Consider the following 25,988-nt stretch of genomic DNA (forward strand, 5'->3'; position numbering starts at 1 on the left):
TCTATGTGTGTATGTGAGTCTGTATGTGAGTGTGTGTATATGTGTGTGCACCCATGAATATGTCTGTGTGTGTGTGTGTTTAAGAGAGAGAGTGTGTGTGTGTGTGTGTGTGTGTGTTTGAGTGAGTTTTATAGAGCATACGCTGATGCATTATTGAAAGCTACTCAGAGACGCATCCTGCTCTTTCTGGCACTCTGAAGACGTAATAAGCTAAAAATATACGTTTACCTCATCTGTTTCTCTCTCTGTTCCCTGTGTCTGTCTGTCTCTCCATCTCCTCGCCTCTCTTATACTTGTTTTTCCTCTCTTCTTTTCCGCCTTTGTCCTGTTTCTTTCCTCTGAGCTTTCCTCTCTCTCTCTCTCTCTTGCTTTCTCTCTTGCTGTATCTCTCTGTTCATCCTTTTCTTTAAAAGACTAAGTGCTCTTAAGCACTTGTGCATTTAAACAAGAAAACAACAGGGCTGAAGTGTCCAATCCGCTGTGTTGTGTGTTTGTCTGACACGGGAAAGCTGCTGAAATCTCTCAGGGACGCCATACTGCGAAGTTTTTCAGCTCGACTACATGTGCATTAGTGCTGCTGGAGTTTTTAAACACTTTGGTGTCAAGACTGGCATTTACATCTACAAGTTAAAGCAGCTAGCTAGGATTGTTTAATAGAGAGGAGGACAGTGAGTGAACACAGTATTTAAAAACTCCAGCAGCACTGCTGCACTGTCTGATCATACCTTCATACCAGCACAGCACACACTGTATGAGAGAAGCAGATACATGACTACAGTCTGTAACTATAGAACTACATATTCAGCTCTGGAAAGAAATAATGATGAGTTTCTTTGATTTTGCCCACCTGAAAACCTCTGAAATATAATCAAGAATAGATGATCTGAACTGCTTAAATATTTGCACCAGGAGTAAAGGCATAAGGTTATCCAAAAGCAGTGTGTAAGACTGGTGGAGGAGAACATGATGCCAAGATGCATGAAAACTGTGACTGAAAACCAGGGTTATTTCAACAAATATTGATTTCTGAACTCTTAAAACTTTATGAATATAAATTTGTATTATGTTTTATATTATGTATTTAAGTCTGAAATGTTCATTTTACTCAAACATTAACCTATAAATAGCAAAATTAGAGAAACTGATTTAGAAACGGAAGTGGTCTCTTCATTTTTCCCAGAGCTGTATAATAAAAGAAATAGCTAAACAAAATAATAATAAATCATAAATAATTAAGCCATTGTTCCATTGTTTTAGGTGTTTTTTTTTATGAATGCAATACTGTACATAATTTGTGTGTATGCGTGTGTATGTGTGTGCAAGCGTCAGTATAAAATACCTCAATAAATATACACGTCAGGCAGATAACCTGAGTTAATATAAAAAGCACTTTTTAAGTGATTTAAATTATTTTATTTATTAAGTGAAACATATAAAAACTATCCAAACCAAATCTAGCCCTGTGGGAATTTTGTTCCACTTTTCTTTACAGAATTGTTTTAATTCAGACACATTGGAGGATATTTGAGCATGAACAGCCTGTTTAAGATCATCCCCAGCATCTTAATCAGACTTTGACGAGGCCACTCCAAAACCTTCATTTGTTTTTTTTTTTTAAGTCATTTAGAGGTGAATTTGTTTGTGTGCTTTGGATCATTGACCTTCTGCAGAACCCAAGTACACCCGAGCTTGAGGTCACGAACAGATGGCCCGACATTCTACTTTAGGATTGCTTCGATCAGTTACAGCCCGTTATCCAAACCCTGAAGCAGCAAAGCAGCTCCAGACCATCACACTACCACCACCATGTTTTACATTCAGTATGATGTTCTTTTACTGAAATTATGTGTTAGTTTTACAGCAGATGTAACGGGACACACACCTTCCAAAATTCAATTTTCCATTTTGTCACGTCAGTCCAAAGAATATTTATCCAAAGTCTTAGGGATCAGCAAGAGGTTTTTTTTTTTATCTTTTAGCTGTTCATGTTGTCAGACAGGTTCTATTTAAGTGATTTCTCGATTCTACAGGTCTAACAGTAATCAGGTCTGGTTGTGGTTAGTTGTGGAATTGAATTCAGCTTTCCAAAAAGTGAGATTAATCACAGTTAATTTATGTTGGGGGAAAACACTTTTTCACAAAGGGCTAGACTGGTTTGGATATATATATTTTTTTATAAATAAGTGAAATTATTCATTAAAAGTGCCTTTTATATTTACTCAGGTTATATTTGTCTGATATTAAAGTTTGTTCGATAATCAGAAAAATGTAAATATGACAAAAATGCAAAAACAAAAGAAATCTGTAAGGGGCCAAATACTTTTTCACGCCACTGTATATCAGCTGGAGATATATTAGTGGTATTAGTTGTCATTGTGAAAGTGAATTTACATACATTCCAGACAGTTCATACAGTCCAGAAGTCAACGCTGGGAGAGGCTGTGTCCTGTATGATCATTAGTGCTGAAATTGTATTTTTAAATGGGTGGAGAAACAAGAAGGTGGTCATAATGTTAAGCTTGATCAGTGGCAGGTAGGCCCAGTCTTACCTCTCTTTCTGTTCTATAGAATTAGTCCACTTTGCTGAGAGTGCTGCTGCCCTCTGCTGATCATAAATATTTCAGCACTATTTTAGCTGAACTGAGCTCTTCTGATTCTCTGATCAAGGATTTATTTCAATCCACTGGTTCTCAGAACTGGTAGCTTACGATGAGATGGTTTTCATATGTGTTTAGCAGGGTACCATCAAAATCTCACAGTAGGATGAATTACAATGTAGGACTTACTTTTAGATAGGACGGAAGCATATGATTATAGAAGTGAATAACACTCTACTGCCTTTATCTATGAAACTGACTCCTTCCAACACCAGGAGGGTGAAGACTAGCACATGCCTCCTCTGATACATGTGAAGTCAGCCACTGCCTCTTTTCTTTTTAAACTGCTGCTGATGCAGCATTGCCGAGTAGCATCACAGCGCACTCGGAAGAAAAGCGCAGTAACTCTGTTCTGATACATCAGCTCACAGACGCAGCCTTGTGCTGATCGACATCACCCTTTGGAGTGATGTGGGGAGAGAGCGTCATCAGAGCAAGGTCAATTGTGCTCTCTCAGGGCTCCAGCAGCTGATGGCAAAATACATGAACAGCATTTGAACCAGTGATCTCCTGATTATAGTGGCAGCGTTAGCCTTTTGAACCACTCGGATCACCCAACCTTCTGAATTTTCAATGGAAGTCAATGTAAAAAGAGTTTATTTCAGGTCATTTTGCAGAGTTCCTATTGGTCCATTCATCAAGAAGTTTTGCCACAGTGTAAGGGACAGTCTGTTTGTTCAAATTATGTAGTGAACTAAAAATCATCAAAAAAGCGACAACTGGACAGCAGCAATATACAAACTCAATTCCTATCGGTTCATTTTCATAGTAATTAGGCAGCAACACATGTCAAAACGGTTGGGACAGTGCAACAAAAGTTAGGAAAAGTTTTACCAATAAAACTTTTCCTTATCTGCAATCATTGTTCATTTACAGGCAAACCTCCCTGACTGGGAACCAAAACTCTTAAATATAGCAAAGGCATTCCCATTACTGGGAAGGTGTCAGACTGCAGACTTCTAAAAGACCTGATTCAACTCATCATCAGCTAATTAGCCTCAACTTTCCTAATACAAGCCTCAACTTTCCTAATACAAGCCTCAACTTTCCTAATACAAGCCCCAACTTTCCTAATACAAGCCCCAACTTTCCTAATACAAGCCTCAACTTTCCTAATACAAGCATCAACTTTCCTAATACAAGCCCCAACTTTCCTAATACAAGCCTCAACTTTCCTAATACAAGACCCAACTTTCCTAATACAAGCCTCAACTTTCCTAATACAAGCCCCAACTTTCCTAATACAAGCCTCAACTTTCCTAATACAAGCCTCAACTTTCCTAATACAAACCTCAACTTTCCTGATACAAGCCTCAACTTTCCTAATACAAGACCCAACTTTCCTAATACAAGCCTCAACTTTCCTAATACAAGCCTCAACTTTCCTGATACAAGCCTCAACTTTCCTAATACAAGCCTCAACTTTCCTAATACAAGACCCAACTTTCCTAATACAAGCCTCAACTTTCCTAATACAAGCCTCAACTTTCCTGATACAAGCCTCAACTTTCCTAATACAAGCCTCAACTTTCCTAATACAAGCCTCAAATTTCCTAATACAAGCCTCAACTTTCCTAATACAAGCCTCAACTTTCCTAATACAAACCTCAACTTTCCTGATACAAGCCTCAACTTTCCTAATACAAGACCCAACTTTCCTAATACAAGCCTCAACTTTCCTAATACAAGCCTCAACTTTCCTGATACAAGCCTCAACTTTCCTAATACAAGCCTCAACTTTCCTAATACAAACCTCAACTTTCCTGATACAAGCCTCAACTTTCCTAATACAAGACCCAACTTTCCTAATACAAACCTCAACTTTCCTAATACAAACCTCAACTTTCCTAATACAAGCCTCAACTTTCCTAATACAAGACCCAACTTTCCTAATACAAGCCTCAACTTTCCTAATACAAGACCCAACTTTCCTAATACAAACCTCAACTTTCCTAATACAAGCCTCAACTTTCCTAATACAAGACCCAACTTTCCTAATACAAGCCTCAAATTTCCTAATACAAGCCTCAAATTTCCTAATACAAGCCTCAAATTTCCTAATACAAGCCTCAACTTTCCTAATACAAGCCTCAACTTTCCTAATACAAACCTCAACTTTCCTGATACAAGCCTCAACTTTCCTAATACAAGACCCAACTTTCCTAATACAAGCCTCAACTTTCCTAATACAAGCCTCAACTTTCCTGATACAAGCCTCAACTTTCCTAATACAAGCCTCAACTTTCCTAATACAAACCTCAACTTTCCTGATACAAGCCTCAACTTTCCTAATACAAGACCCAACTTTCCTAATACAAACCTCAACTTTCCTAATACAAACCTCAACTTTCCTAATACAAGCCTCAACTTTCCTAATACAAGACCCAACTTTCCTAATACAAGCCTCAACTTTCCTAATACAAGCCTCAACTTTCCTAATACAAGACCCAACTTTCCTAATACAAGCCTCAACTTTCCTAATACAAGCCTCAACTTTCCTAATACAAGACCCAACTTTCCTAATACAAGCCTCAACTTTCCTGATACAAGCCTCAACTTTCCTAATACAAGCCTCAACTTTCCTAATACAAGACCCAACTTTCCTAATACAAGCCTCAACTTTCCTAATACAAGCCTCAACTTTTCTAATTCAAGCCTGAAGTTTCATAATTGAAGCATCAACTTTCCTAATTCATGACTCAAGCCTAATGTGCACCTCAATTTGTCTCATTTAAGTTTTGACTTTCCTAATTTAGGCCTCAGCTTTTCAATTTCATGCTCTAACTTTCCTGACTTAAACATTAACAGCTTTAACATTTCTAATTCAATGCACAACATTCCTCCTCAGCGCTCCTACTTTATGTCTCAATGTTTCTTCATTCAAAATCCACAAGACACTGTGAATTTTTTTGTAGGTACTGTTAATTAATGTACACTTATTGTAAAGTGTTACTAAAAAATCATATCATATTAAAACCCATATTTGCAGTTCCCTCCTCCTGCTACGATATGTTAGACCTTCAAAAGAAACGTAAAAAAATCTATGGTTCTGGCCTGGTACTCTACTTGACTGATTACAGACTCTAGAACCTTCTCAAAGTTGCTGTTTGCTTTTTATTTGATTATTTTTTGTGGTGGCACATGCTGCACTTGTCCAGTGTGAAAGGAAAGTATATTTTGGCTTACATAGCAATACATTACGACTTTATTGATCTTTATTTAACACCATTACAGCGCAGTTAATGTGCAAATCAATGCTACTTGAGACATACTTAATCTGCTGCTCTGGATGTGTGTACTGTTATCCACCCATGAACCATTTAGGACTGATAAAATATGATAAAATATTTCTGTGTGGGTTCAAAAACCCAAACCCCCTCCTGGAGCTAAGCCTCTGCTGTGATCCATTCGATGTGACTGGGTCATCACCCAGTGAAGACACAGCAGATTAACACTTGGCCTTTTCACATGGCATTTTAGCATCCGGATACTGATCCTTAACTCCTCATGCAGTGATTATATAGCAGCTAAAGTTACAAAAAAGTGCATAGAAAAATAGAGTTCAAATAAAAAAAGAAGAAAAGATGAAGATAAAATGAAAAGGCGAGAATGAGCATATAAAAGTTCTGCTTATGGTTGGTGTGGCTTAATGTGTTTATTGCAAACAAGCTAGACCACACCTTACCCTACTCCTGTAATTAGGTTTTAGTATTTTAGGAAGGTCTAGTTATTACAGTGCAAAAAAAGTCACACTTTCAGCATGCTGGTGGGTAAGCCACCCCTCGATGTGGAGATCGGTGCAAGCGCAGTAGACAGAAAAAGACAAGCAATCAAGTTTCTTGTTAATAACTCTACAAACTCATCATAAAGTTTTTCATCAGAATTTATTACATTCAAACAGACATAATTCTGGTCTTGCCCATAAGAATTCTAATGTTACTAATAGTGGGATGTTTTTTTAAATGTTGCTTCTTTTGTTTCCCTTCAGGTCCTGTAACAGCATGTGCCTCGTCGAAAGGTAAGAAGCAGAAATGAACAGCTTGCTTTGCCTACTGATTTAAAACACATTCAGAGCTGTTGATCTTATGCTGCATTACATTTTACCTTAAAAACTGAATTTTTTAGTTCCAAGTAAAAAATGTTTCCTGGAACGCTATTAAAACACTCAAACTGTCCACTTCAAGAGGTTGTCTGAGACGATTTTAAAACAGATAAAAACCTGATCACTCAAACTGTCCACTTCAGGAGGTGGTCTGAGACGCATTTGAGCCACTTACTGTCGCTGTATAAAGAACAAGACATTATACAGAGGTCTCAATAATAACCCTTTTGGCTTAAAATGACGAGTGATTCTAATTTTTTGAACCGCAGTTTATGTATAGGTTCATAAAGATGTTTGTGTTTTCTGCTTGTTAGCATGGGGGAAATGAGCTGGCTGTCAGTTTTTAAGCATTTCTTTACTCTACTCAAATCTAAAACTCACTAAGTAGTAAGGGGTGAATTCAAGGTGGATTTAAACCTTAAAAGTCTTACAATGTTTTAAGGAGTGTGATTAATATATAAAGAACTAAAATGAGTCAACAAACGTTGTAGCAGTTCCAAAATGGTCACTTATTGGTATTAAAAAAATAGTAGCAGCATCATGTGTTAGAAATAGGTCAGAATTATTGCTATTGTAAAAATTTGTCCTTTCTGTAAACCAAACAACATCATCCCTCACCGAAATGTTGCAGTTTCTTTGGTTTTCTTTCCTCTGCAGACTTTGAATGATAGGTGTAAATGATCATTGGTTGCAAGTGACTGTCTTAACCACAATAAGAGCTGAGCATTCATCTACATCAAGAATATTGCAACTATTTATTAAAACTTTTAAAATACAAAAATCCTTAAAAGAATCACACTCTCACCTAGGGGTGGGCAATATTATATTGTATACAATATATCGTGATACAGAAATATCATGATATTAAAAATCCATATCGTGATAATAGGGCTGTTCTGTCTTAAAAGTCTATTATTTACTGTGAAGCTTTAGGTGTATTTATTGTATAATTGTTTTAGTTTGCAGTTTATATGCATGCACTAAATATTATTTGCAGCATTATATTATTTTATGCTATATTATTTATTTTGCCACATTATGATTATACTGTTATACTATTATACTATATTCCTGAAATTAATTAATTATTTTAGTTTTCCTATATCGCCAAGTATATCGTTATCGCACAAATACCCTGAAATATCGTGATATTATTTTAGAGCCATATCGCCCACCCCTACTCTCACCTCTTTGTTATAAACATGACTGTTTTGTAAAACCAACAGTGGTTCTTTAATGGCGATATTTTTCATCCTGTGAGCCATTGTCCCTCAGTAGGATGTAGTGGCACTGCTTTAGGCTGTTAGCCAAAAATGTAATCCTATCACTCAATTCACCGGACTACTACCCTGATTTGGCTACAATCCAATTGTCCTGTGGGCTGCAGAACATTTTGTGGTGGGTTAAGTGAACCACGGTTGCAAAAGGGGGATTTATATTGTATGTGTTGTTTGATCCTTTGTCTGCGAATCTGCTTTGCAACAACATGATAAATCAGTTGAAAAAAGAGATCTGTACTAATAAATTTGATTTGATTGAAAGGTTTGGGAAGCCCTGTTCTATGGAATCCCTTAAAGAACCGTATGTTGCCCGGGGAGCGGTGTTGAGGGCCTGCCAAACGCCTGGTATTAAATACACGACCTAGACCTTGTGCTCTAACAGCTGAGCCACCACTGCCCCATTACAACAAAATGTGCAAATAAAAATCCACAAATAAATTTGGGAGATGGATTTAAGCCAAATTAAAAAATGTCAGATTTTGAATATTATTAATAGTATTGTGGCCTATGTCTAATATATTGGATTCAGTGTGTTTAGAGATGCTGTAAGATCTGGTGAAGCTCTGGAGATCTAAAAATGAAAGGCATTGGTTTTGGCCCCTGAACAACAACTTTAGGCCCACTTAGAAGAATTCTTTCTTTCCGGGTAAAGCCACATGTGGGACTTAAGACCTTAAGACTCAGAGTAAACACACTGTGAGAGTCTGGAAAAGAGGAAAAGAAGATTTTTTTTCCCCAGTTAATTACGTTGTAATTTGTTTGTGCTGGCATTGGATATGTTTCACTTTGGTCACTATAATTATCTAGTATAAGCTTTCAGAGGGAGGAGTTTCAGAGTGTGTGTGTGTGTGTGTGTGTGTGGTTGTGAGGGTGCACATAATTAAAATAAGAGATTATGATCAGTTGAGCTGAGCATCAGTGTAAGCTTGGACTAGAGCCTGGAGGTTCACAACAGCAGTTCTGCTTAAAAACCCTTTTCACGCAGCATGCAGTGTGTGTCTCTGCACACACACGTGTACATGCACACACACCCAAAGTTGTGACTAAAACCCTTGTGTGTGTGTGTGTGTGTGTGCTGCTGAAAGGGTTTTTTTCAGTCGAGCTGTTTTAGATGCTACAGGCATTCTTACAGACTAGTCATGAACATGACAACTGCAAGTCTGTGTGTGTGTGGGGGTGGGTGCGGGTGTGTGTGGGGGTATGTGTTCTGATGTGGGTAGTTAAGGGTGGTGCTGTGACTTCAGCCTCTAAATCTCTGTCTCACTCATGTGCACATCCTTATTCAAGGCTTACTGATGATCACTGCAAAGGACTAATTCCAGGGTACATATTTTCCAACTTTTTGGTTTGGTTTCACACAAGGAAAACTGCTCCACAGAATGCACCACAACAAACCATTTGTGCATTGTTGATGTGCGGTTATTAAAGTAAAAACAAGAAGAAGGCCCTGTCTTTCACTAGCACGTATTTCTGTGCAATTTAACATGGAGCAGCAGCAGAGAAGGTATTAGTTTACAGCTGATGTAATTATCGGATTAATAAATCAGGTTAAACTGCACCTGAACACCCATTTAGTGCAAACATGAGGAGTATATTTAATAGTTGTTTCAAATCATGGTCGGATCACGTTTGCACCTCAAACAAATCTTTCCGTAGTTCATTTAGGAACAGACTGGGACTAATTCCTCTTGTCTCAATCAAGGTCTCAATCAAGTGTGTGGTTGTGCAATTACTGTTTTCACATCTGACATTTAATTTGCATGATATTTAAATCAGCAACTGCGAAATGTGATGCGTAAATAAAACCATTTGAATTTTTAAGACCAATGGCAAATGGATTTAAAGGAATATTAAGAAATCTATTGTCTATAGTAGCTCATTATTTAATATGATCAGGATGTATCATCAGATATAAAGGAAACATGCTGAGTTTAAGCACTAACAGCTCTTATCAGCAGAGCCTCAGACAGTATTTTATTATTTGAACTGTGTGGTATGTCACGAAAATTTGTATGAGATTTAGCTTCTGAATTTATTTTACCGTCGTTCACCCAGTCCCATTTCCACACTCAGGTTTGACAACAGACAACAGCATGCAAATAATGTGCTGCAGTGATGGTAACAGGCAAGCTGGATATTTTTCTGCTAAACAGGTAATCATTAAACTTCAGCAAGGTTTGCTAACCATAGATGAGGAATTTACCACCATCACTAGTAGAGACTGGCATTTTAGACACTAAAACATATATATTCATTGATCAGCTACAGAGTAATACTTGCCATCTCTTGCCACAGTCTGTCAATCTGGCAACCCGCGTGAGCCTCGCATCTGAGAGGGGAAAGGGTGGGACAGAAAACTCCAATCCATTGTTTGGAATTTGGACTCCTGCAGCCATTTTACACACTTGACTGTTAATTTAAATATTTTTAAGGCAATCCTTTAGGATTATTCAAATATAATGGATGAAGAATACGATCAGGGAATATGATCGAGGTCATGTTCATATATTGTATGATGAGTTGATAGTGTAATTATTGTCACAGGCCTATTTAACAGTGCTGTTTTAGTCCCACATTTAGCAAACTAGCTACCTCAGCAGTACAATTTTACTCATAAATTTACATTAGTAGTGCTATTCTTATCATAAACCTACTGCAGTCGTGCAAGTATAAAGCTAAAACTAGAGTAAATATGTAAAAATGTACTAAAAGTAAAATATATAAAGCTAACCAAAGACCAAGTTAAACAGCATAGAGGATATATACCATGATAGTAACTAAAATTCATCCTGAACTCAGGTATAGCTGTTTAGTTCATGAGATTTTGTGGCGTGCCCCATGGGTTCCATTTCAGGCCCTATAAACTGGTGAAAATGATAATAGTACTGAAGTTTGTGTCTATGTACAGAATGAGAAAAAAATGTTTAAAAGCTAGTGAACAGTTAACCTATAATAAACACTACATATTTTATATATTTGCTTTGATGTTATATTGTGATCTGTGTGTGTATCTCCCTTTGCTTCTAAAGGCCAGATTTAGTTAGATTAATTAAATGTCACCTCTTTGATGTCATTGGGGTCGATGTGTGTGTATGTGTAGGGGCGAGTGTGTGTGTCTGCCTTGCGGTTATGTGTTAATTTGGTGTGAAATGTCGAGTGTCTGAACCACTTACATTGACATTCTGTTTAAGAGCATCTTGCACTTCTATCTCTCCCTTACACACTGGATGCAGTGATTGAAGAATGTGTGTGTGTGTGTGTGTGTGTGTGTTGTGTTGTGTTTTGGCTAGTGTTGGAACACTTACTCTGCGGGGGCTAAACTCAATCAAAATGCTGTATAATCTTACATTCTTATGCTCAATTAAAATTCATCCTGGAAATAGCTCTCTTTTGTGTGTGTGTGTGTGTGTGTGTGTGTGTGTGTGTGTGTGTGCGTGTGTGTGCGAGCTGCTGCCTCTGTTGTTACTTGAGTGACTTTCTTGCAAGTGAAGCAGCTTAATGCGGCCTCATTAACATATCGCTCTGGGAACTAGGCTACTGAAGTGTGTGTATGTATGTGTGTGTGTGTGTGTGTGTGTGTGTGTGTGTGTGTGTGTGTGTGTGTGGGCATTCAGCACTTTCCTGGGACCAAGCTTCCCCCGAATTAATTGGAAAAAATGAAAATCATTCAAATGGCATTGCCCACACACACACACACACACACTGCACTGCACAAACACTGGCATGGTGGTGGTGTTTCGGTGTGTTTTGTGCTTTGTGTACGAGTGGATCAGACACAGCAGTGCTGCTGGAGTTTTTAAACACTGTGTTCCCTCACTGTCCTCCACTCTATTAGACACTCCTACTTCCTGCTCCACCCTGCAGATAAAGATAGAAGCTCAGAGCCAGAAGCTCAGCGGGTGCTTCAGGGTTTGTACTGGTCATCCTCTATTCCTTTATCAGTGGTCACAGGACGCTGGCCACAGGATGCTGTTGGTGGACTGTTCTCAGTCCAGCAGTGACACTGATGCGTTTAAAAACTCCAGCAGCACGGCTGTGTCTGATCCACCCAAATAATAGCTGCTCTGTGGTGTGCCTGTGGAGTCCTGTTTTTGGAATTTGTAGCAAAGCTGAAATGCAAAATACTAATGTACATTAACATATAAAGTGTTAGTTAAAGCAGATAAAACATTAGAACCCCTATTTTAATGTTCTATAGGTAAGTCGCCAACCGTGCACTGTGCAGCTTGATTAAGAGTTTGTCGATGTACTGTCTTTGCTATAGTAACGACGGGAAAAGTATGCCTTGTGCAGCTCGAAACACAAAAAGTCATGTATTAATTCTCTGAATTAATCATGGGTGTGTTTGTGGGGTGTAAAATAGTAATGAGCATCATGCCTTGAGCAGGGTGTAAGATAGGGCTCCTAAATGTCTTGCAAATAAAAGTAGGAATGACTGTGTTTTTGTTTATTTGCATTTTCCTCACTTTTCCAACTTTTTCTTATTCTTATTTGTAAACTAAATAGTTAAGATGACTAACGCTGCTTTCCATTTACACATTATGCAGTATGTGCGCATCCAAACACCATGACAACAGATGTCCACAGATAGAATTTAGACAGTAATGTGTGTATGACTGATTTAATACTCTACTGCTTTTACTAACGTTTATGTGCTGTGTATCAATCTTAGATTCTGAACTCTTTACGCTCTCCTGACTTTTCTAGCGGGAAATAGGACCTGTAAAGCATTCCAGTTAAAACGTAATACCTGGAACTATAGGTAATTCCAACATTCAAGCTCAATTGCAACGCAACATAAGTACTAAGCTTTTAGAAAAATGGGCCCTGGATGTTGTAAATGGAAACTAGAATTCTGTTGCTGGGAGACAGAACTGTTATCTCAGTATCCACGAGCAGTGTGGAAAGTGTGTGATATTTAATTTTTTTTAATTGACGCTGAATAAATGGAAAAAATGTTTTAATCAAAATTAATATTTGAATATGTGTAGGGTAAGATTGTGTATTGGCAAGAACTTTGGGATATGATGCGTTTCATGATACAGGGCTCACATTTAAATATACTGCAATAAATTGCGATTCATTAATCATGAATATACAGTATATTGCAATTGTTTAAATCAAAATGGAGGGAAATAGTATAGAAACACACTCACACCATTATTTGCATCTAATCTGAATAACAGACAAGACTTTTTATCCAATCAGAACAGTGGGAATACAACACTGCTATCTAGTGGTTTAAACACAACACTAATAATTAAAAATTAGTGCTTATTTTTTTTAAAATAAATTATTGCAAAATATTGTGATACATCCATATACTGATATTTTCTTACACTCCTAGTGTAGGTAGTTTCTCCTCTGTCCTGGGCATTGGTTAAAAACATAGCTTTGGAAAGTGGGGCAGTATGGCGATATTTAATTGTGTTGTGATTTTTTTTTAATGATTTCAACAATATACTAATAATATACTTACAATAGCATAAACATATCTGTACTAAATATTGGACAGTAAATGATTATTTAAGGTTATGCAGCTACTAATAAATTGTGACAGCCAACACACGTATTGTGACGTATTGTGAAGTACTTTGTTTTTAAATATTAATATATAATATTGTTACCATATTGCCCAGGTCTATGTAGCTTTATAAGGAGGCAAAGCAATGTCCCTACAAAAGCAGGAATACAGACTTGTCTGTGTCTTGGAGTGTGTGTCTTTAGTTGTGTATAGGGAACAGATGTCCCCAGATTGATCTACAGATGAAAACATGCAGCAATATTGAGACATATGGTTGATCCCTGGGAGAAAATGATTTCCCTCCTCCTGAAATGCAGCTTTTAACTGCAAAAATAAAACAACTCAGGACTTTATTTTAGGTGATTAAGGTTAACTTGGATCTTATCAGCCTTATGGATGCCCACTATAACCCCCACAGAATTATATGACATCTGACATCTGTTTAGCTTATATATTGATTAATATTGCTAACATACACTGTACTTTACGGAACGCAGCTATCGTTAAGCTAATTAAGTGTGCAAATTTTTGTTTTTATAGCGCTTTTTACAACAAGTTTTATCACAAAGCAGTTTTACAGAGTTACAGATCCAAGCCTCTTATGAGTAAGCACCAGTGGCAGGAATCCACCAACTTGGATTGTGCTTCGTTCCGGTTCACACATCAAATTTTAAATCATTAGGCGCACTTCCATCAACAAAAATAGTTCCAGAAACCCGGAAATTCCATTCCCAGCTTGAACCAAAGAACAGTAGGTTCTTCAGACCGTAAGTTCTTGAGAAGTCTATGTGTTAATGAGATATTCTGTGTCTTACCACAGGTTTCACTAAAACTGGTACAAACATGGTCTGGTTCGCTGAAAAGCACCAAGGTTCTTAAAAGCCTGAACAGAACCAAGTCTCAGTAAGAGTAACCCATCCTTCTCTGGTGGACCTGGACAGCACAAACAAATAACACAAAAACATAAACAGGCCTCACTGCTGGTGAAATATGGATGCAGAGATTTATAGGAAATGCTGACTTAACAACTTGCTTATATCACACTCTTTAACTTAGAGGGCAGTAGTGTAGTGATTAAGGTTTCTGTGTATATCTGTGCATAGCTGTTTTGCTCAATAAACTGAAGGCTTGATTACTGAACTCCTTCCTGCCTCAGAATCAGATATAGCCCGTCCTGAATTCACTGTAACCTCCATGATTCAGGTCAGAAAGAGGAGAGAGCAAGGCTGGAGTTTTTCAGCAGCTCCAAATAATTTATCTCCCTCAACCGCACAAGCGTTTTCGCGCCTTTTCTGACGTCAGCACACAGCGCTCGCGTCTCCCGCCTTTAGCTGACGCTGCTAACGAGTACGCGCGTGCATGAGAGAGAAAGAGAGAGAGATAGAGAGAAAAAGAGAGAGAGAATAAAGTGAGAGAAAGAAATAGATAGATCGACTAGAGAAAGGGGTAGACAGAGAAGATACAGAGAGTGAGTGAGTGAGATACAGGTAGAGAGAGAGACTGAGGGATAGAGAGAGAGAGATTCATAGAGAGAATAGTATGAAAGTGGAATAGAGAGAGAAATAAAAAGAATAACGAGAGAGACAGAATAAAGAGAGAAAGCATAAAGAGAGAGAAATCAAGAGAAAATACAGAGAGAATACATAGGAGAATACACAGAGAGAGAATAAAGAGAGAGCTTAATGAAAGAGAGAGATAGAGAAAGAGAATCCAGAAAGAAAAAATACATAAAAGGAGAATACAGAGAGATAGAAGAATAGAGAGACAGAGAATAAAGAGAGACAGCATAAAGAGAGAGAGACAGAAAGGTAGAGAGTGAACAGAGAAAAAATACATAAAAGAAGAATACACATAGAGATAGAGAATACAGAGAAGAAGAATAAAGAGACAAAATAAAGAGAAAGCATAAAGAGAAAGAGAGTGAGAGACAAAGAGAGATAGACTGAGGGATAAAGAAAGATAGAGACAGAATAGAGAGAGAGATAAAGAGAACGAGAGAGATAGAGAGAGAATTCAGAGAAGGATAATAAAGAGAGAGGGAACGAGAGAGAAAAAGAGAGAGGGGACTGAGGGATAGATAAAGAGAGAGATAGAATAGTGAGAGAGGTAGAGCCTGAGTAATAGAGAAAGAAAGAGATAGAATAGTGAGAGAGGGAGAGAGATACTGATGGATAGAGCAAGATAGAGACTGAACAGAGAGAGATAAAGAGAACGAGAATACAGGGAAGGAGAACAGAGAGAGAGAGAGACTGAGGGATAGAGAAAGAGAGATAAAATAGTGAGAGAGAGACTGAGGGATAGAGAAAAAGAGAGATAGAATAGAGAGAGAGAGAGAGACTGATGGATAGAGAAAAAGAGAGATAGAATAGAGAGAGAGACTGAGGGATAGAGAAAAAGAGAGATAGAATAGAGAGAGAGAGAGAGAGAGAGAGAGAGAGAGGCGGAGGGAGCAGTGTGTGTGTGTGTATCGGTATATGAGTGTGAGAGAAATCCCGGAGCGGCGGTTGGTGATTAGTGTGTGTTGTTTTATTTTAAATATCCGCCGCTGCTGGAGCTCTTCACCGCCGCCGCCGCTTTAACCGGCCGCCCGGAGGAGCCGTTACGAGGCGGGGGAGAGGAGCCGTGTTTCGGGGGTGGTGTCGGTAATGCCGTCCTAGTCCAGCCTGGTACCGAGACCGTTTATCAACCGAGCGGCGAGGAGAGCGGAGTGAGCTGAGCGCAGGCTGAGGAGGGAGAGAGATGTGTAGCGTTACTCAGGTAGGAGAAAAATGGTTGCTGTAACGGTCGCTTTCTGGAGACTGAATAGAGACGGCGGACAGAGCTAGCTTAACGATAACTGTATGAATAGATTAGAGCTAGTTGGCTAGGTTAAGTAGCTGGGTTAAATGGAGCAAAATTGGAATAAAATATGAATTAATATTATTTATATTATTTTTTACATAATTTGAGAGAATTATGAACACTTAGCTAAGCTAACTAGTAGGTTCCCTTCGCCTCTCCATCACCCACAGTCCCACAGTCTCCCTCAACCTAAAGCTAGCTAACTAAGCTAATACCCCGCTTTAGCTCACTCACCTCAGACAGAGGATCTGCTGAACACGCGTTTCTCCCTCTCCCTCTCTCACTGCTGGCTAATATGTACAGGTTTAATAGGTTATTATTAAAGATACAGTCATACAGCTTTGAATGTGCCCCACTGCACTGCTCCTGGATCAGCTGTAGGTAGGACAGGAACGCTTGGGAACAGTAGGTTAGTGTATGGGCGTTTCTCACCATTTCTGATGGTGCCTGACTGAAGTATGACACAACTGCTCGTATGTCTTTCACATTGCTCCCCCGAGTTCATACCTAAGCCAAAATGATATGTGTTAATCTGTATATAGTATGTATTTGTGCTGTGTGTGATGTAAGCTAGCTATTTCTTTGTGTTCAGTCAGTGATCCCACATTAAGAGTACCAATACTCCCCTCAGATACGTCCTTTTAGGGTTGCACACTATATCATGTATCATAGAGTCCTGGACAAAATAAGAGAGCACTTAAAAATGATGAGTTTCTTTGATTTTATCAAATTGAAAATCTCTGGAATATAATCAAGAGGAAGATGGGTGATTACAAGCCATCAAATCAAGTTAAACTGCTTGAATTGTTGCACCAGTAGTGGAATGAATTTATCCAAAAGCAGTGTGAAAGACTGGTGGAGGAGAACATGCATGAAAACTGTGATTTAAAAACATTGAAAAAAATCAAGAATACACTACTGCAACAGAATGAAAATGAAATGTTATTATTGCATAAAATATGATATGGCAAACCCCTAAAAAATACAAGAATTTAGATAGATAATGGGAAATGAGAACAGTGTAATTTTTCATTTTGCTAAAAACTGCAAAAAAGTAGTACCCTGATGTGATAATTAGGGGTGAGTGATATGGCACAAAATTTAAGGTCATAATATTGGTCACTATATTAAAAATGTCGGCGAAATTATTGTGTACGATACGATATGACACACCCTATATCACAAGAAGTGCAATGCCAAATTTATATAGTTTATTGTATAGTTTATAGTATTATCAGCAGGATAATACACACCCACACACAGAAATGTGTGGGAAATGTATTGCAGGATTACAACACTTCTTTGGCTTTATATGACCTGCTGGGATGCCAGATTCGGCAACCCTTGAGTGTGCAGAATCTACAGTCCCAGCTACAACCAGACTAGAGGTTCCCAACAGGGTGCTACAGTTTCTTTCCAGTTGTTCAGTTTGGTCTTACATTGTAATTACTGACATATGCCATTATTACATTCACACACATAATGCTTCCATTAATTCAAATACTCTCACATGTATAGTATAGTTAGTTATTTTTATTCCATTTGGCTGCACATCCATTTAAAAACAATTTTACACTCTGTAATGAAATTTATACTAGGGACAGTGTCCTTTAAGCTCTGATGATATCCTTAATATACTTAGTTCCGCATATTGTTGCTACATTAATAAATGTTATCATGATACAATAAAATATAGTCTTATTTTATTGAAGCCAAAAACATTTTGCTGTTTGAAATAATAAGAAGACAAGGGTAGAAGAGCAGAGATGGTTTTGGCCCCCAGGTTTGTGGCAATTATTTGACCTATTTCACCCAAACCAAGTGTGTTGGGCATGGAGACTTGGGGGCATAAGCTGAATAAGAAGGAAAAACGAAGCATTTAAATAATTAACCTCTTCTGCATACCTGCTGTAGACTGTTGGCACACTTTGAGCACACAGGGGTGCACATTTATGAAGCAGGTGGCTTCAGCTTCAGTGGCATATGGTTGTGTATTAATAATGCAGACATCACAGTTGCAACTTTGTGCTTACAGTGCATTTGTTCATGTACCTGACATTTTTAGGAACAGGTGATGAGCGCAGTTTAAGCCCATCTTGTGCTGTGGATTCTTTCAGTCATTTAGTTTGTATCAAGTTTAAGTCTAATCACAGTAAGGAACAGCCTTGATCTCCCTGCGTTGTAGTTATTTCTAGGGGTGGGCGATATGGCCCTAAAATAATATCACAATATTTCAGATAGCATAACATACCGATAGCATACCGATAACAGTATTTGTGGCGATATGAAAAAACATTTATTTATTTTTTTTTTTTCAAAAGAATATACTACTGCAACAAAAAATAATATTAAATCAAGTTTTATTTTAGTATAAATAAGAGTTTTATACAGTAATTATAAATGAAATAAGTTGTCTATTTCGTAAACAGTAACTTACTAAGACCCCAAATTGGTATAAATAGTAGTATAACATCAAAAGTCTACCACAAAACTGTGGTAAAAGGTGTATATTTGTTGATGCATATAAACTACAAACAATTAAAAGAAAATTCAGTAAATAGCTTAATAAATACAAATTATAATGCATTCAAGAAAATCACAATATAGAGTTTTTTTATATTGTGTCAGGTTTTTTGGCAAAATTATTGTGTACAATACCATATGGCACACCCCTAGTTAGTGATTTGTATTATTATTTATTTTTAGATGTGAGTCAGGAGTCATCAGAATTAGGGCTGGGTATAACCACTGATTTTCTAAAGTGATTTAATGCTGATTCAGTCTGATTCAATATTAATTAATTTAGGAATGTTTCAGTTACAGTAAAAGGTTTTGTTTGAACATGAAATAGATTTTACAAAAATTCAAATTGATCTCTGGTTTTATTAATCAATATCATATCATTAAAACTCAGCCTTAATCAGAATGTCTGGTAAATGTTTTATTAAATATTTTCCTGTGTGTGGTGTTCATGTTATTGCAGTGCACAAAAACAGCTTGCCAGTTGCAGCGATTCACAGTTGGCTTTAGGAGTGTTTACTTGGTCGCAAATAACGGCTTTGGCGTCTGAGTTCCAGTCTGTCAGCCCTGAATGTAGGCTGTCCTCTGGCCAGTAATTTTGGCATCTTCTTTTTTCTCCCAATTTTGAGTTGCTCTTCACTGACCAGTATCTTTGATTCCCTCATGAGAGAGCATGGCCTGTTGCCCTGGCCATGGATAGCACTGGCATTGCTGGGAATTTGGATAGAGCACTTAGTGTTTGTTGGCAGTACTGATATATCAGTTGGCTGATGAAATTGAGGTCCTGTAGATTTATAAGGTTTATCAAAATATTAATAGCTTATTGTGAATCAAGACATTTCGAATTGGCTAATATGTTAATAATAAAGCTAATTTGGGCTAATAGGCCATGGGCTGTTTATTGCGTCTAGTGTGGTTTTGATATATTGTTGGATTTAGGTGTATACTTATTTAAGGTGAAAGTGATCTCATTAAATAATACAATATACACTAACATTCTTATGTACACAGATCAAATAGAGTGGTCAAGATTCTACTGGACCATTACAGAGTAGCTATTATTTGACTGGTGGGTCCTTTATTTTTAGCACTGCAGTGACACTGGCATGGTGGTGGTATATGAGGTGTTAGTGTGTGTTGTGCTGTGTGTACAAGTGGAACAAAAACAGCAGTGCTACTGGAGTTTTTAAAAACCCTTTGTTTACCCACTGTATCTTCTAGGGGTAAAGTCAGAGACAGAAGCTCTGAATCAGTTGCTGCACAGTTTGTGTTGATCATTGTCTCTAGTCCATCATTGGTCACAGGACACTGTTGGCTGGATATTTCTGGTTGGTGGACTATTCTCAATCTAGCAGTGACACTGAGGTAGGGCTGGGCCATATGGGTCAAACTAATATCTCAATAAGATGAATGGCGACATACAATATATATTGACATTTTTCATCCCATAAGGTAATAACAAAAAGACACTTCTGAGACAAAGCTACAAAAAAAGCACTTTTATTAACATTCAGCTGTAGATGTACATGAGATATAATCTAGAGATGGAAAGATCAGTCAGCTGTTTATCGGTATTGGAAGAGAAAGGCGAACTGTCTGAGCCAACTGAAACACAACATATAAACGATTTAGTCTCATCTAATATCTCGTAAGAAAATATATTAAAAATTTAACTAACACACCACCACCACCACTGGCTGCAGTGTGGTGGTCCCATGGGGAGCTGCTTTGTACAATAAAGTTTTTTATGTTTGCACAATTTTAACTAACATTAAAAAACAAGTAAAAAACGTTAATTTGCATATTTGAAGTAAATATAAATATAAATGGTGCTGTTTGTTACAATTATGGCACATCTACAAATACAAATATGGAATAAAACCATCGAAATCATAATGGAGAATTGCTCATACATTTTTTTCAGTATTGCCAGCTCTGTACCAATGTGTTTGTACAGCTTGAGCATGAGAGCTTAATTTAAACGGATAAAAATCTAAGATGTTCTCCTGATGCAGGAAAGTTTTCTAAAACCTCAAAACAGGATTTGTCAGTTTAAGCAGTGGGGTGCTCCTGCACATTTTGATATCTCACCTGATTTAACACATCATCAAGCAGCTATTAAGCCCATCACGAGTTGAACTAAGTGTACTAGAGCGGAGAAAACACAGCGCTGTGCTGTGCCGGCATCCCCGGGGACTAGAATTAAGAATGCAGGCTCTGCTTAGAGATTAGCATCTGTGAAATATTTCAGAATGGCCTTAAAGTGCTGCACAATTTAAATGTCTTTGTTCCTGACTTTCTTTATCAGTGCCTGCTAAAGATAAGGACAGCAGTGTAAATCAAGTCAGTTTAAATTTAATACATTTACTGACAGACAGTGAAGATGTAATTTGGTTTACAGGCCTTTGTTTGTGTCCTGAGGGCAAAATGTCCACACATATTGTCATCATCAATACAAGATCTCGGGGAAAAATCTTTGCAATTCTGGATTCAAGTAAATGATGTGGCATTGCAGAAGTTTGTGGAAGTGATGCCACCATGAATGCGTGCTGTACTCAAAGCTAACGGTGGTCCAGTTAAATATTGGAGCTTGTGACCTTTTTATGGCCAGGCATTGCATTTCTTATGAATATCTTCCCAAAGCCCAATAAATCTCTTCTGTACTACACCAATATTACTCTTCTTTGGATTTAGAACTGGCAAGTCTAAAAGTGAGCCAGGCTGTCATCAGTTATCAATCCCTGACCAATCACAGGATAACAGCTCTGCCCTCTCTTAGAGTCTGAGGAACCGGAAGCAAGCTGATGAGCGAAAAAAAAAAAACCTTACAATAGTATTACACACAAATGTTCGTTTGTCAGTCACGCCAATTCCTTAGAATATTATGATCACAGTTGTCAAAGGGGTCTGAAGAGGGCCTTTTTGCGATTTCTGAGATTTTTTAAATCAAATTTCTGCCTTGTTTTTTCTATTTGAACTTTGCTGAATGCTTAACACAACACCCAAGGTTAGTATTATGCATGACAAATCAATATAAAGGGGCTTTAAATAGTAATTCATATAGAATTTCTCTGGCTCAGTAAACTGCCATAATTTGTGTCATTCTCAGAAAAAAAACAATTTTCACACAAACAGTAGGTTTATTTATTTGAAAATAAATTGCATCTTGATGGTAATTTATGGAGTCAAAAAAGGGTCATAAAGATTTTGAGTTTGTAAAACAGAAGTCGCAAATGTACTGAAACTTGTAACTGCGTTTAAACAACTGCATGCACGAAAATCCAAATCCACAAATTAACTGGAATGTGCAAACTTGAAACAGAAAGTAATTTTAATAATAATTCAAATGTACAAATGTGAAAAAAATATTTTAATTATATATAAATATATATTTTTTAATTTGTAAATCCAATCTCTTCAATGTGTGAATCAGTACTGCTCAAATGGCTTAAGCTGGGTCAGACCAAAAATCACATGGAATTTGTGAGGTTGTAAATGTGACAGTGGGTGTTTTTCACTGTGGAGCTAAAAATCCTCTCATTCATCTTCTCTGCTGCGTGTGCGAAGCTCTAGCTGCAGTTGCGAATTTTGACCCTGTTTTGACGCCTGATTGATGAACCAATAGGAAAGCTTTATCCGGACCAATCAGATTACGGGGTTTGTTTAACCAATCAGAACAATGGGTGGGTCTCTGCAGGTCGGAGTACTGGGCGTGTCGAAAGGTGTGGGCGTGTCGAAAGTGTGGCCGCCATTTTGGAGTCGGCCACCATGCGCCCCCCAGTGGATCAATTTACACTGAGGAAGGAGTTTAATAAAACAATAATATTCATAACTCTACCAGCTCCAATAGACCAATAGACGACCACCTTTCGACAAGCCCAGTACTCTGAGCTGCAGAGACCCACCCATTGTTCTGATTGGTTAAACAAACCCCATAATCTGATTGGTCCGGATAAAGCTTTCCTATTGGTTCATCAATCAGGCGTCAAAACAGGGTCAAAATTCGCAACTGCAGCTAGAGCTTCGCACACGCAGCAGAGAAGATGAATGAGAGGATTTTTAGCTCCACAGTGAAAAACACCCACTGTCACATTTACAACCTCACAAATTCCATGTGATTTTTGGTCTGACCCAGCTTAAGCCATTTGAGCAGTACTGATTCACACATTGAAGAGATTGGATTTACAAATAAAAATATATATATTTATATATAATTAAAATATTTTTTTCACATTTGTACATTTGAATTATTATTAAAATTACTTTCTGTTTCAAGTTTGCACATTCCAGTTAATTTGTGGATTTGGATTTTCGTGCATGCAGTTGTTTAAACGCAGTTACAAGTTTCAGTACATTTGTGACTTCTGTTTTACAAACTCAAAATCTTTATGACCCTTTTTTGACTCCATAGTAATTTACCCACAAAGATTTCTAGTAAGAAAATAGTGACTAAAAATCTGTTGATGAGAGCTGCCAGTGCTTCAACTCCGCATGTTTTCTTCATATCTGATGAGACATCCTCATCATGTTATGAGTTACTAAAGAAAATATAATCTTTATTGGTCCTTTAAGAAAGAAAAGTTTATTGCTCTTTTATTGCGTTTAATTAAATAAGTTTAATTGCATTAATATGCTTGTATATTATTTTTGTGTTAGTGGCATAAAATGCTCTTAAATTATAATAATATTGTTTATTGCCATTATTTCTACATTGTTCAATAAAACTAGCTGTTGTGACAGGCCTTTGTGTGGTCATTGCTAAGCCACCTCTGCATGTAGCGCTGTTTAAGTGTAACCGTCACAATGAGGCCGCGGGAGCCCTGACGAATTTAGAGCGTGTTTAATTTTTAGACAGAAATGCTTCTAGGGCGTTTCCATATCTGGCTGACTATTTTCAGGCAAATCCTGCAGACTAGTGCATCCATGTTTGCAGGCTCTCCCTTCATTATTTGGAATGAATCAGCCTGCTTGTGTATCTGTCTGTTCTCAGTGCTTGTCCTCACCATCACTGAGCTCATACAGTGCCCCCTGCCCTCATTCTTCTAATATCTGCATAAGAGGCGTGTGCATATCAGACTGTTTACTAGAAAGACACAGAGCACAAAACTGACATATCATTTTATTAATAAATACAATAAATAAATTACTTTGAGTTTTATGACATTGTGGGTAAGTAGTGTCTATTGAAACACACAAAAAATGACCAGTATGTATCGTGGATATATGAGTAATATGTTGAACTTCAATGCTTTTATCTATTGTAATGATTTAGTCCGATGAGTTCCTGATTTATTTGTACAACATAAGCAAACAAATGAGTCCCAGTCCAAAATAGCTTTGTCTGTTTATTCAGAGATTCTTCCAATAAAACAGTGTTTTTGGAATTTAGTGGACAATGAAAATAAAGGAAAATAAATCAAAGTTTAAGGGAGAAAACAACACTAAAATTAGTTCTGACTAATGCAGAAATAAACAGACTCCCCCTAGTCTATTCTGATCAAGTCTTTATGCGTTAACTCAACGGACCCCAGCACCTGCTGTTCCACCAATCACAAGTGAGTGGAATTTTGGGTAGACCTGACCCAAAGATGATAATTGGACTTGTTTGATTAAACTGCTCTAATCTTAAAACAGGCGCCACAAGTTTCCTTCTGGATACAAGATACAATTATCAGCCGTTGTGAAGCTCACACATATCTCAGTCTACAAAATACTGATTAAATGTACAGTTTTCTTACCAACTCCAAGAAGAGACATTGAAGCCTATCTCAGCCAAAGTAAAACACAGCACATTAGTTATTATTGTTATTAGTTATTATTGTACATACCTCAATTCCTCTGTGAAGGGGGGCTAAGGGGTAAATGGCATTGGGCCTTTATCTTTGCTTCAGAGAAGCCCAGAGAAGATGACACTGCTTCTAGACATGGCTTCCGTTTTGTAAAGGTAACTTCTAAGAGGTATTTGTGAATGTAAATTAGTATTGTGTTACAGGCCAGAACTTTCTAGTGGGACACTTTTAGGCACTTTTGTTTTGTTCTTTGTCTTCCTTGATCCTCATTTAGTCTCCTAAAGTATCTTTTGAAGAGTGCAAAGATTGGTGTTACTATCAAAGTGTTGTCAGTGCACCAAAAATGCAGAGTTAGTGTTCAGTATTATCATGGGTGTTAATCAGAGTTGCTGATCTGAGAAGCTTTTTAGTGATTTGTCTTCTAAAGCTTAAGGTCAGGATTTAGAAAAGGAGAAACTGGTCTTAGATCAGCATGACAGGGCTCATTTTACCCGGAGCGTAATCGTGGCGATTTATCACTGACTCCCTGTTAAGTAGTAATTAGGAAAACTTGGCTGCAATTGTGCAGATGAATGTTGACTCTATGATTATGAATAATCCATTACTATGCAATCTTTCACTTTGAAAAGCTGTTTCCAAGATAATGGGACGTCTTAACTGGATGTAGTCCTTCTTATCCTTTCAGCTCAATCTCTTCCATAGTTCTTTCATTAATGCGCATCAGCCAGCGTTAGCAGTGTTACTCAAGCACAGTAAATTGTTTTAGCTGATGACCTTAATGATTGAGTCATTACACGTCCCATAGTGCAGGTTTTTCGAGGACACACTGACTGTGGGTATTGGCATCGAGCTTAGATAAGTCTTGATTTAAGCGCTCATGGCTTCAGCAATTGACTGGCAGCGCTTTAATCCCACTGAGCCCTTTGGATCACGCCAAAGCAGTTATGTTATCTGCTGGAATTAATGAAATAAGGCTTGTGTTTAAAAAGGTGTGGTGTGTGTCATCACTCAATTAAAACATCACTAAAGACGGAGAATGAAGGTATAGCTAGTAGATCCTAAATAGGTAGCATGGATAAGGTTGAAATGAAAAGAAAACACCTCCTTTGTCCTTTGTCTACTGAAAAAGGCATAGAGGATGACCAACACAAACATAACATCTGCAAGGTTGAGCAGCTATGTAGGAGTGTCTAATAGAGTGAGCGACAGTGTAAGTGGACACAGTGTTTAAAAACTCCAGCAGCACTGCTGTGAAGAAGCATATTTCCTTTTTGT

At 37.7% G+C, this 25,988-nt stretch overlaps 1 protein-coding gene across 5 annotated transcripts in view; it reads left to right on the top strand.

Annotated features, from left to right (window-relative positions):
- ptprdb (protein tyrosine phosphatase receptor type Db) overlaps positions 1-25,988 on the top strand; it is a 114,511-nt gene that overhangs the window by 24,915 nt on the left and 63,608 nt on the right. Inside the window, exon 4 of one of the 5 annotated variants that reach the window (XM_049472644.1) lies at positions 6,646-6,675. The gene's annotated coding sequence lies outside the window, so the exon portion shown is untranslated. Of the gene's footprint in view, positions 1-6,645; positions 6,676-15,947; positions 16,321-25,988 lie in introns of those variants that run through there. The other 4 variants (XM_049472643.1, XM_049472645.1, XM_049472646.1 and 1 more) reach the window with 4 other exon arrangements.

Source organism: Astyanax mexicanus, chromosome 25, assembly GCF_023375975.1.
Source record: "Astyanax mexicanus isolate ESR-SI-001 chromosome 25, AstMex3_surface, whole genome shotgun sequence".
In the NCBI taxonomy this organism is placed as follows: domain Eukaryota; kingdom Metazoa; phylum Chordata; class Actinopteri; order Characiformes; family Acestrorhamphidae; genus Astyanax; species Astyanax mexicanus.